The sequence below is a fragment of the Lynx canadensis genome, chromosome C2 (assembly GCF_007474595.2).
Source record: "Lynx canadensis isolate LIC74 chromosome C2, mLynCan4.pri.v2, whole genome shotgun sequence".
NCBI lineage: Eukaryota > Metazoa > Chordata > Mammalia > Carnivora > Felidae > Lynx > Lynx canadensis.
Window position 1 is genome coordinate 33,489,620 of NC_044311.2, and position 11,030 is coordinate 33,500,649.

The window sequence follows — 11,030 nt, forward strand, 5'->3', positions numbered from 1 at the left end:
TGTTGTTCCTAATCCAGTATGACTGATGTCCTTATAAGAACAGGAAAAAGACACAGGGTGTACATGCACAGAGGAAAGACCATCCGAGGACACAGCAAGAAGGTGGCCATCTGCAAGGCAAGGAGAGAAGCCTCACAAGAAAGAAAACCTGCTGACACCTTGGTCTTGGATTTCTAGTCATTAGAACTGTGATAAAATAAATTTCTATTATTTAAGCCCCATAGTCTGCGATACTTAGTTATGGTAGTCCTAGAAAATTAATACAACTTTCACATCAGACTTATATCCAGACCAAAAGTTCTCCTTGTTGCTTTCTTTATTCTCAGAGATGAAATCATTAAAGCAATTTAAAAAGTTATCAGTCCATACTTCCAATATAAGACTTACCTGATAAATGCTATTACTAATAGATATAAATAAATATCTATTCATTCATTCATTCATTCATTCATTCACCACCACTCATTCAGCACCTGCTATAGACCAAGCCCTGCACTAGGCACTGAGATCTCAAAACTGAATATTATCAGTCCCCTTTGTCTAAATGCACATGTGATTACACAGCAGCACTACACTGAATAAATTCCAATCTGGAGGTATGTATAGGTGAGAGATAGCATAGGAGTAAATGGTTAGGGGCAGGGAGAGAGAAAGCAAAGAGGTGGTGTACCAAATAATACAAGTACAGAAGAATGACCAAAAGTTGGCCAGTGTGCAAGAGGGGGAAAGAGCTCTCCAGTGTGCTGAACTCCAGGAAATAAACCCAGAAAAATGAGGCTGGGCCTGATAAGATGGGCTCCTATGAGCCCTGCTCAGGAGCTTGGATTTTATTTCCCAGGTACCAGGGAGTCACAGAAGGATTTTCAGCAGGGGAATGGTTTCCTTGAATTCACACTGTCACCAGTCCACCTGATCTTTGAGCCTTGCATTCAGCCTCCATCCTTCAGCACAGGTAGATGGGACACACTCCCACAACCATGTTGCTTCTGTTTCCCCTCTTTAAAAAATTATCTCACAGTCACTGTAAAACATGTAAGCAATGCAGAGGTTTACAGAGATAAACATGGAAGAGACTGGCCCTCTCTCACACCTCACTCTCTCTCAGAGGCAATTTGGCGAGCATCCCTCCAGTGCCATTTGTGTGTATCTGGACACAAGTATGTGTCTATCTATACAAGGTTTTCGAATACCCTAATGGAATCATACCTTCTGATGTGCTTTTTCACACAGCAGTATTCTTGGAGACCTTTCCATACCAATTCTTATAGACATTCCTCTTTTTATCATCAGCATAATATTCCATGCTATAGCTGTACCATAATTAGCCATGCCTTCCAGATAGACATTAAGTTGTTGCAAATATTTTTCTATTAAAAAACATGAAAAAACGAGTATTTTGGTGCAATTTTAATCTCTACTTTTCAGATAAGGAAACTGAAGCTTAGCTTAAGTAAACCAAGTCAGCACAGATAAGGCATTGCAAAACTGGTTGGGAACGTACATCCGGCTATTCCTGAGTTCAGAATCTTCATTTTGTATCATAACTAGCTCCATATGTAAACATATTAACCTGCAGGTTTATAATTTTCATCATACTTAGAAAATCTTTCAGCTGTTAATTCTTCAGTTATTTTTATACCCTCCCCAGCTTTCTTTTTCCTTGCACTCTAATTATACATATACCAGGCCACTTGATTTTGACCCACAACTCAATACTCTGTTCTTTTTTTCAATCTTTTCTCTTTGTGTTTCATTTTGGATACTTTCTATTATGTCTTAAAGTTTACTAATCTTTTTTCCTGAGTTATTTTGTTGTTAATCCCATATAATGGATTTTGCATCCCAGACACTGCATTTTTCATCTCTAGAGTTTAACTTGGGTCTTTAAAAAATTCTTTCATAGCTGCCCTCATCACATTTTCTACTACCTTCTTGAACACATGGAGTATATTAATAATAGTTGTCTGAATGTCTTTGTTTAGTAATTCTATCATCTGTGCCATATCTGGAGCCGTTTTTAATAAATTGATTTTTCTACTTATTATGGATTATAGTTTTGTGCTTCTTTGCATGCCTGATAATGTTTAATGAGATGTCACTGTGATTTTTATGTTGTTAGATACAGGAATGTTTGTGTATTCCTTTATATAGTTCTGGTCTTTATTCAGGGACACTGTTAAATTTCCTGGAAACAATTTGATTTTTTCAAGGATTGATTTTCAGTTTCTTTCAGTGGACCCAATGCACCCTTAATCTGGGAATAATTTGACCCCTCTATTTAAGCAATACCCTTCAAAGGACTCCACTCAGTGTCCAGTGTGCTCAGAGCTTTTGCCACTCTAGCATGGAAACCAAAGCCATTCATTAATATGAGCTGTGTAAGCTGTAGTAATTGCTCTGCTTGCTCACTTCCAGTGGTTCTTCTCCTGGGCTTGAATGGTCTCTTCACTTACATGCCCTGATCAGTACTCAGTTGAAGATGCAAGAGGAATCCCCTGAATTCTCTCTAGCTTTCTTCTTTGTGCAACTTTCCCTTCCCTGGTACTCTGTCCTCAGACTTTCTGCAAATTTGGTCTCCCTGAACTCTGAATTATTTCCTCAACTCAGGAAGACTACTGTATTATGTGTTTCCCCTTCCTGTGCTGGAAACTCTAAACAGTAACCTGGAACAATCAGGCTTACCTCATTTGTTTCTCTTCTCTCAGGGATCATTGCTTAAATTAAAATATCAGACCAGTGTTCCTCAAAACCATCAAGGCCATTGAAAAGAAGAAGAGCATCAGAAACTGTCACACTCTACAGGAGCCTGCAGAGACATGATGATATATGATCTATAATGTTGTATCCTGGATAGGATTCTGGGGCAGAAAAAGACATTAGGTAAAAACTAAGGAAACCTGAGTAAAATATCAACTCTAATTAATCTATCAATATTGATTCATTGGTTGTGACAAATTTATCACATCATGTGATATGTTAACAATACAGTAAATAGATGCAGGATGTACAGAACCCTTCTGTATTATCTCCCCAACGTTTTTGTACATCTGAAACTATCCTAAAATAAAAAGCTTATTTATTTATTTATTTATTTATTTATTTATTTATTTATTTACTTATTTACTTACTTACTTACTAACTTACTTAGAGAGTGCAAGCAGGGGAGGGGCAGAGAGAGAGGGAGAAAGAAAGAATCCCAAGTAGGCTCCAGCCTGATTCAGGGCTCAATCTCACAACCCTGAGATCATGACCTGAGCAAAAATCAAGAGTCTGACACTTAACCAAATGAGCCACCAGGTGCCCCAGGAGAGTTTAAAAGCAATAATAAAGCTGATTAAACACTGGCCTACTTTCTATTATCACTATGCACCTGCAATTGTAAGCAATGTCAGTGATAAAAAAAAAAATCTCTTCCCCACTGGGAAGCATCACCCCTCAACCCCTCATTCTCACCCTCCACCCAGGTTACCCCAAGTTTGATGTAGTATTGGTCACTTTAATCAATGCTGGTAAAATTGTGCAAATGACATCAGGTCCCTATTACCAGTCAAACTTAGGCCTAAAGATTCCTGATCCTCCAATAAAGATATACTCCTTAATCCTACACGCAGCTCATAAGTGCCTGTGCTAACAATCAATCAGACCATCAACAAACACTTAATTCCTCAATACACATTACCCATTATGATTCAGTATAAGAATCACTTAGAATCATGGTTCTCAGCTCTGACTACACAGCAGAATCACCTAGAGAGCCTTAAGAAATCCAGCACTCTAGGGGTACCTGGGTGGCTGAGTTGGTTAAGCATCCAACTTTGGCCCAAGTCATGATCTCATGGTTCGTGAGTTCAAGCCCCACATCAGGCTCTGTGCTGACAGCTCGGAGCCTGGAGCCTGCTTCAGATTCTGTCTCCTTCTCTCTCTGCCCCTCCCCAGCTCGTGTCTCACTCTCTGTCAAAAATAAATAAAAACCTTTAAAAAAAATAAAAAAAGAAAGAAATCCAGCCCTCCAACCCAGACAGCTACACCAGCCTCTGGGAGCAAGGCCACGGCATCAGACTTTTTTGAACTCCCTGTATGATTCCATTCACAGCCAGGGTTCAGAAACGTACACAGAGCTTTTCAAGGTTTCCCTGGGAGGGCCTGATTCAGGCAGTCTGGGACATGACCTGGGAATCTGCTTTTTTACCAAGCACTGCAGAGATTATTTTTTCATCAAGTTTGGGAACATTCCTTTATAGGACCAGATACGGAGCCATTGTGTATCATAGCCTCTGAGTGACTCCATTTGTAGTTCTGTGCTTTCATTCATGAGTAACCATATCTTTTTTAAAGGTGCTTTTAAAAAAGAAAAGTCACACACCTTTGAATTTGCTGTTATTAGAGTAGATCTTAAAAGAAACTTGGTTACCTAGACATGTTTTATCTACCCGGTCACTGTAACAACCAAAGCCACTCATCCACACTTCCAAACACACCTAGAAGAGAATGTACTGCCCTAGTTGAGAATCCCTTGGCTGATGCTCAGAGTTCAGCTCCAAAATCTCTACCAAGCAGATACTGACTTAAATTTAGGGATGAAAAGCTCATTATTTCCATAGGCAAGCCATTCAATCTTTGGACAGCTCTGGACAACAGAAGTGTTCAGCACCATCTCAGTCTGCTCAGGCTGCCCTGACAAAACACCACAGACTGTGTGGCTCAAAGAGAAATTTATTTGTTCACAGTTCTGGATACTGGAAATCCAAGATCAAGATGTCAGCAGGTTTCATCTCTCCTAAGGCCTCTCCCTTTGCCTTGCAGATGGCTGCCTCCTTGCTGTGTCCTCACATGGCCTTTTCTCTGTGCATGAATGTCCCTGGTGTCTCCTCCTCTTCTTACAAGGACCCTAATCCTATTAGGCCAGGGCCATATCTGTGTGACCTAACCTCAAGTACCTCTGTAAGGTCCTATCTCCAAATATAGTCATGTTAGAGGTTATGAATTTGGGGAAAACACAGTTCATAACATACTCACTCTCATAAGTTCCCTCAGTGCTGAGCTTTACACATGAGCAGGAAACCTGCAGTCACTCCAAGGAACTGACAGTCCTCCCACTTTTCCCAGGCCTCAGAGCTTGGGGACACTCTGGAGCTTCCCTCTTTTTATGGACTTTCAATCCTTATTTGCTGCCTAATGTCTTACTATGCTCACCCCCAAATAGGCTTAAAATGAACTCTGAGAATCCCATGGAAACCCATCTTTAGTTTAAAACAAATAGGATAGGGACACCTGGGTGGCTCAACTGGTTAAGGGTCTGACTCTTGATTTCAGCTCAGATCAGGATCTCACAGTGGTGAAATCAAGCCCCATGTTGGGCTCCTTGCTGGGCGTAGAATCTGCTTGGAGTTCTCTCTCTCTCTCTCTCTCTCTCTCTCTCTCTCTGTCACTTCCTCTGCCCCTCCCCCACTTGTTCTTGCTCTCTCTCTCTCTCTTTCTCTCAAGAAATTTTTTAAAAAATTAAAATAAGGGAGGAGCCAAGAAGGCAGAACAGCATGGAACTTTTTTTGCATCTCGCATCCATGAAATACAGCCAGATCAACATTAAAGCATCCTGCACACCTACAAAACTGGTTTGAGGATTAACACAACAATTTGCACAACCTGAACCACAGAACTCAGCAGGTACATGGCATGGAAAGGTGAACTGAGGGAGAGAGAAGCCACAGAGGGCAGGGAGCTGTTTTTGCTTGTGGAGAAAGGACAGAGATGGGAGGAGAGTACGGGAAAAGCACCCCCCCCAAAAGCAGCTGGAGACAAAGTGGAAAAGTAGAAACAGTCACAGGGACTGAACGAAAAAGGGAGAAAGGACAAAGGAGAAAGTCTAAATTCCATTAAGACTCTATAAATAGGGGGAGTGCAGAGTCTGAAAGTCCACAGTTCAATACTTGGTGGTGCTCTGGTGTAAAGGGCGAATCCCCAGGAAGAGAGTGAGGTTCAGGGATCCTCAGGCCACACAGGGAGAGGTGGTTCCCTGCTCGAAGGACATTTGATAGGGGCTGTGTGGCCACCAGGTCCCAGCAAACCCCAGAGAACAACCACACTGGTCAGTGCAGGAACAAGGTCATTGGGGGTGAAGGCTGGTGCCAGATGTGTGTTGTGATTTTCCATAAACCTGGAAACACTGCTGCTACACGATCGCATGAACTTTTTCTGGGGCAGGCTGGCACCCAGCTGCAGTCTCTGGGCATCGGCAATAGCACAGTCCCGTGAATATTCCTGGGTGTGGCTGGCACATGGCCAATGCCTGTGGGACCCTCTTGTAGAGGACCTGAGTGGGTCAAAGCTACAGTCCCTCAGAAGTGAGGGGTCAGGAAACATGGCCCCATCTGAGATAAAACTCAGGAGGGAGGTGCCACTGGGCAACCTGATGGCTTGGTCACAGATAGCGTAAAAGTAGGGAGTGGACTGAAGCTGGAGACAAAGGACAGGTGCGCAATTGCTGATCAGAGAGAACAGAGTTCTGATACTAGAGACTGGTAGCTAGGTGATGCCATTTTCACTCCCCCGGGGGGCATGCACATACACACCTACAAGTACCACAACAATCCACCCCAGTAAGCTAAGCAATGCCATCTAGTGGAGAATGGAGTCATTACACTAAGCCCCGCCCAAACTGAGCCAACATCGCTCTTCAGGAACACCACAAACCTCTCCGCCTTTATGGACTATAAAGTGCTTCATAGTTTGACTCCTAGGGGAAAACAATGTAATTTCAATCGTATTTCAGTCTGTTCACTGGTCCATCTATTCAATTTTCTATTTTCTTCTTTTCTTTTTCTTGAATACAGAAAGAGAAAAAAGTATTTTTATTTTCTATTTTTCTTTAATTTTTTTTACTGCATGTTTTTACTTTTTTATAAATTTTTCAAATTCTGTTTGACTTCCATCGTTTCATTTTATTCTATTTCATTGTATTCATTTTTTCAAATATTCAAATGTTTTCCTTTTCTTTTTCTTTTTTCTTTTTCCCCCTTTTTTCTCTATTCTATCAAGCTCCTTTCAGCAACCAAACCAAAACACACCTAGAATCTAACATCATTTATTTGATGTGTGTGTGTGTTGTTGTTGTTGTTTTTAATTTTAATTTTTTTTATCTTATTAATTTCTTTTCTTCCTTCAAAATGACAAAATGAAGGAATTCACCCCAAAAGAAAGAGCAGGAAGAAATGACAGCCAGGGACTTAATCAACACAGATACAAGCAAGATGTCTGAACCAGAATTTAAAATCATGATAGTAAGAATATGATCTATTGAAAATAGATTAGAATCCCTTTCTGCAGAGATAAAGAAGTAAAAAGCTACTCAGAATGAAATAAAAAATGCTATAACTGAGCTGCAATCCCAAATGCCTGCCACAGCAGCAAGAATGGATAAGGCAGAGCAGCAAATCAGCGATATAGAGGACAAACTTACAGAGAATAATGAAGCAGAAATAAAGAGGTAGACTAAGGCAAAAGAGCACGATTTAAGAATTAGAGAAATCAGTGACTCATTAAAAAGGAACAACATCAGAATCATAGGGGTCCCAGAAGAGGAAGACAGACAAAAAGAGGTAGAAAATTTAGGTGAGCAAATCATAGTAGAAAACTTTCCTAACATGGGGAAAGACACGGACATGAAAATCCAGGAAGCACAAAGGACTCCCATTAGATTCAACAAAAACCAACCATCAACAAGGCATATCATAGTCAAATTCACAAAATACTCAGACAAGGAAAGAATCATGAAAGCAGCAAGGGAAAAAACATCCTTACCTACAAGGGAAGACAGATCAGATTCGCAGCACACCTATCCACAGAAATTTGGCATTCCAGAAAGGAGTAGCAGGATATATTCAATGTGGTGAATCAAAAAAAAAAAAAAATGCAGCAAGAATCCTTTATCCAATAAGGCTGTCATTCAAAATAGAAGGAGAGATAAAAAGTGTCCCAGACAGACAAAAATTAAAGGAGTTCATGACCACTAAACCAGCCCTGCAAGAAAGTTTAAGGGTGACTCTGTGAGGGGAGAAAAGATGGGGGAAAAAAAAAGACCAAAAGCAACAAAGACTAGAAAGGACCAGAAAACACCACCAGAAACTCCAACTCTACAAGCAACATAATAGCAATAAACTCATATCTTTCACTAGTCACTCCAAACATCAATGGACTAAAAGCTCCAATCAAAAGACATAGGATAACAGAATGGATAAGAAAACAAGATCCATCTATATGCTGTTTACAAGAGACTCACTTTAGACCTAAAGACACCTTCAGATTGAAAGTAAGGGGATGGAGAACCATCTATCACACTAATGGTTGAAAAAAGAAAGCCAGAGTAGCCATACTTATATGAGACAATCTAGATTTTAAAATAAAGACTGCAAAAAGAGATGAAGAAGGGCACTGTATCATAATCAAGGGGTCTATCCACCAAGAAGACACAATTGTAAATATTTATGCCCTAAATGTGAAAGGACCCAAACATATAAAACAATTAATCACAAACATAAAGAAACTCATTGATAATAATACCATAATAGTAGGGAACTTCAACATCCCACTTACAACAATGGACAGATTGTCTAAACAGAAAGTCAAGGAAACAATGGCTTTGAATGACACACTGGACCTTATGGACTCAACAGATATATCCAGAACATTACATCCTAAAGCAGAGGAATATACATTCTTCTCCAGTGAACATGGAACATTCTCCAGAATAGATCACATACTGGGACACAGATCAGTTCTCAAGTACAAAAAGATAGAGATCATACTGTGCATATTTTCAGACCACAATGCTAAGAAACTCGAAATCAACCAGAAGATAAAATGTGGAAAGATAACAAATACTTGGAGACTAAAGAACATCCTACTAAAGAATGAATGGGCTAACCAAGAAGTTAAAGAGGAAATTAAAACGTACATGCAAGTCAATGAAAATGATTACACTGTAGCCAAAAACCTCTGGGATGCAGCAAACATGGTCACAAGAGGGAAGTATATACAGCAATCCAGGCCTTTCTAAAGAAGGAAGAAATGTCTCAGATACATAACCTAACCTTACACTTCAAAAAGCTGGAAAAAGAACAACAAATAAACCCAATAACAACATAAGACAGGAAATAATAAAGATTAGAGCAAAAATCAATGCTATCAAAACCAAAGTGGGGGAAAAATATTAGAATGGATCAATGAAACCAGAAGCTGGTTCTTTGAAAGAATTAACAAAATTGATAAACCACTAGCAAGTTTGATCAAAAAGAAAAAGGAAAGGACCCAAATAAATAAAATCAAGAATAAAAGAGGAGAGATCACAACCAACACAACAGAAATAAAAACAATCATAAGAGAATATTATGAACGATTATATGCCAATAAAATGGGCAATCTGGAAGACATGGACAAATTCCTAGAAACATATACACTACCAAAACTGAAGCAGGAAGAAATAGAAAAATTGAACACACCCATAACCAGTAAGGAAATCAAATTAGTAATCAAAAATCTGCCAAGAAACAAGAGTCCAGGGCCAGATGGCTTTCCAGGAGAATTCTACCAAACATTTAAGGAAGAGTTAACATCTATTCTCTTGAAGCTGTTCCAAAAAATAGAAATGGAAAGAAAACTTCCAAACTCTTTCTAGGAAGCCAGCATTACCTTGATTTCAAAACCAGACAAAGACTACAGTAAAAAGGACAAGCATAGACCAATTTCCATGATGAACATGGATGCAAAAATCCTTAACAAGATATTAGCCAACTGGATCCAACAATACATTAAAAAAAATTATTCACTGTGACCAAGTGGGATTTATACCTGGGATGCAGGGCTGGTTCAATATCCACAAAACAACCAATGTGATTCATCACATCAATAAAAGAAAAGAAAAGAAAAGAACCACATGATCTCCTCAATAGATGCAGAGAAAACATTTGACAAAATACAGCATCCTTTCTTAACATTTATTTATTTTTGAGAGACAGAGACAGAGAGACAGAGTGTGAGCAGGGGAGGGGCAGAGAGAGGGAGACACAGAATCTGAAGTAGGCTCCAGGATCTGAGGAGTCAACCTAGAGCCCGATGAGGGGTTCAAACTCATGAACTGTGAAATCATGACATGAGCCGAAGTTGGATACGTAACCGACTGAGCCACCCAGGTGCCCCTCAAAACAACATCCTTTCTTTTTTTTTTTTTCTAAGAAATTTTAATTTATTTTATTATTTTTTTAATATATGAAATTTATTGTCAAATTGGTTTCCATACAACACCCAGTGCTCATCCCAAAAGGTGCCCTCCTCAATCCCCATCACCCACCCTCCCCTCCCTCCCACCCCCCATCAATCCTCAGTTTGTTCTCAGTTTTTAACAGTCTCTTATGCTTTGGCTGTCTCCCACTCTAACCTCTTTTTTTTTTTTCTTCCCCTCCCCCATGGGTTTCTGTTAAGTTTCTCAGGATCCACATAAGAGTGAACACATATGGTATCTGTCTTTCTCTGTATGGCTTATTTCACTTAGCATTACACTCTCCAGTTCCATCCACGTTGCTACAAAAGGCCATATTTCATTTTTTCTCTTTGCCACGTAGTATTCCATTGTGTATATAAACCACAATTTCTTGGGACTTTAACACCCCACTTACAGAAATGGATAGATCATCTAGACACACGGTCAATAAAGAAACAAGGGCCCTGAATGAGACATTGGATCAGATGGACTTGACAGATATATTTAGAACTCTGCATCCCAAAGCAACAGAATATACTTTCTTCTCAAGTGCACATGGAACATTCTCCAAAATAGATCATATACTGGGTCACAAAACAGCCCTTCATAAGTTTACAAGAATTGAAATTATACCATGCATACTTTCAGACCACAATGCTATGAAGCTTGAAATCAACCACAGAAAAAAGTCTGGAAAACCTCCAAAAGCATGGAGGTTAAAGAACACCCTACTAACGAATGAGTGGGTCAACCAGGCAATTAGAGAAGAAATTAAAAA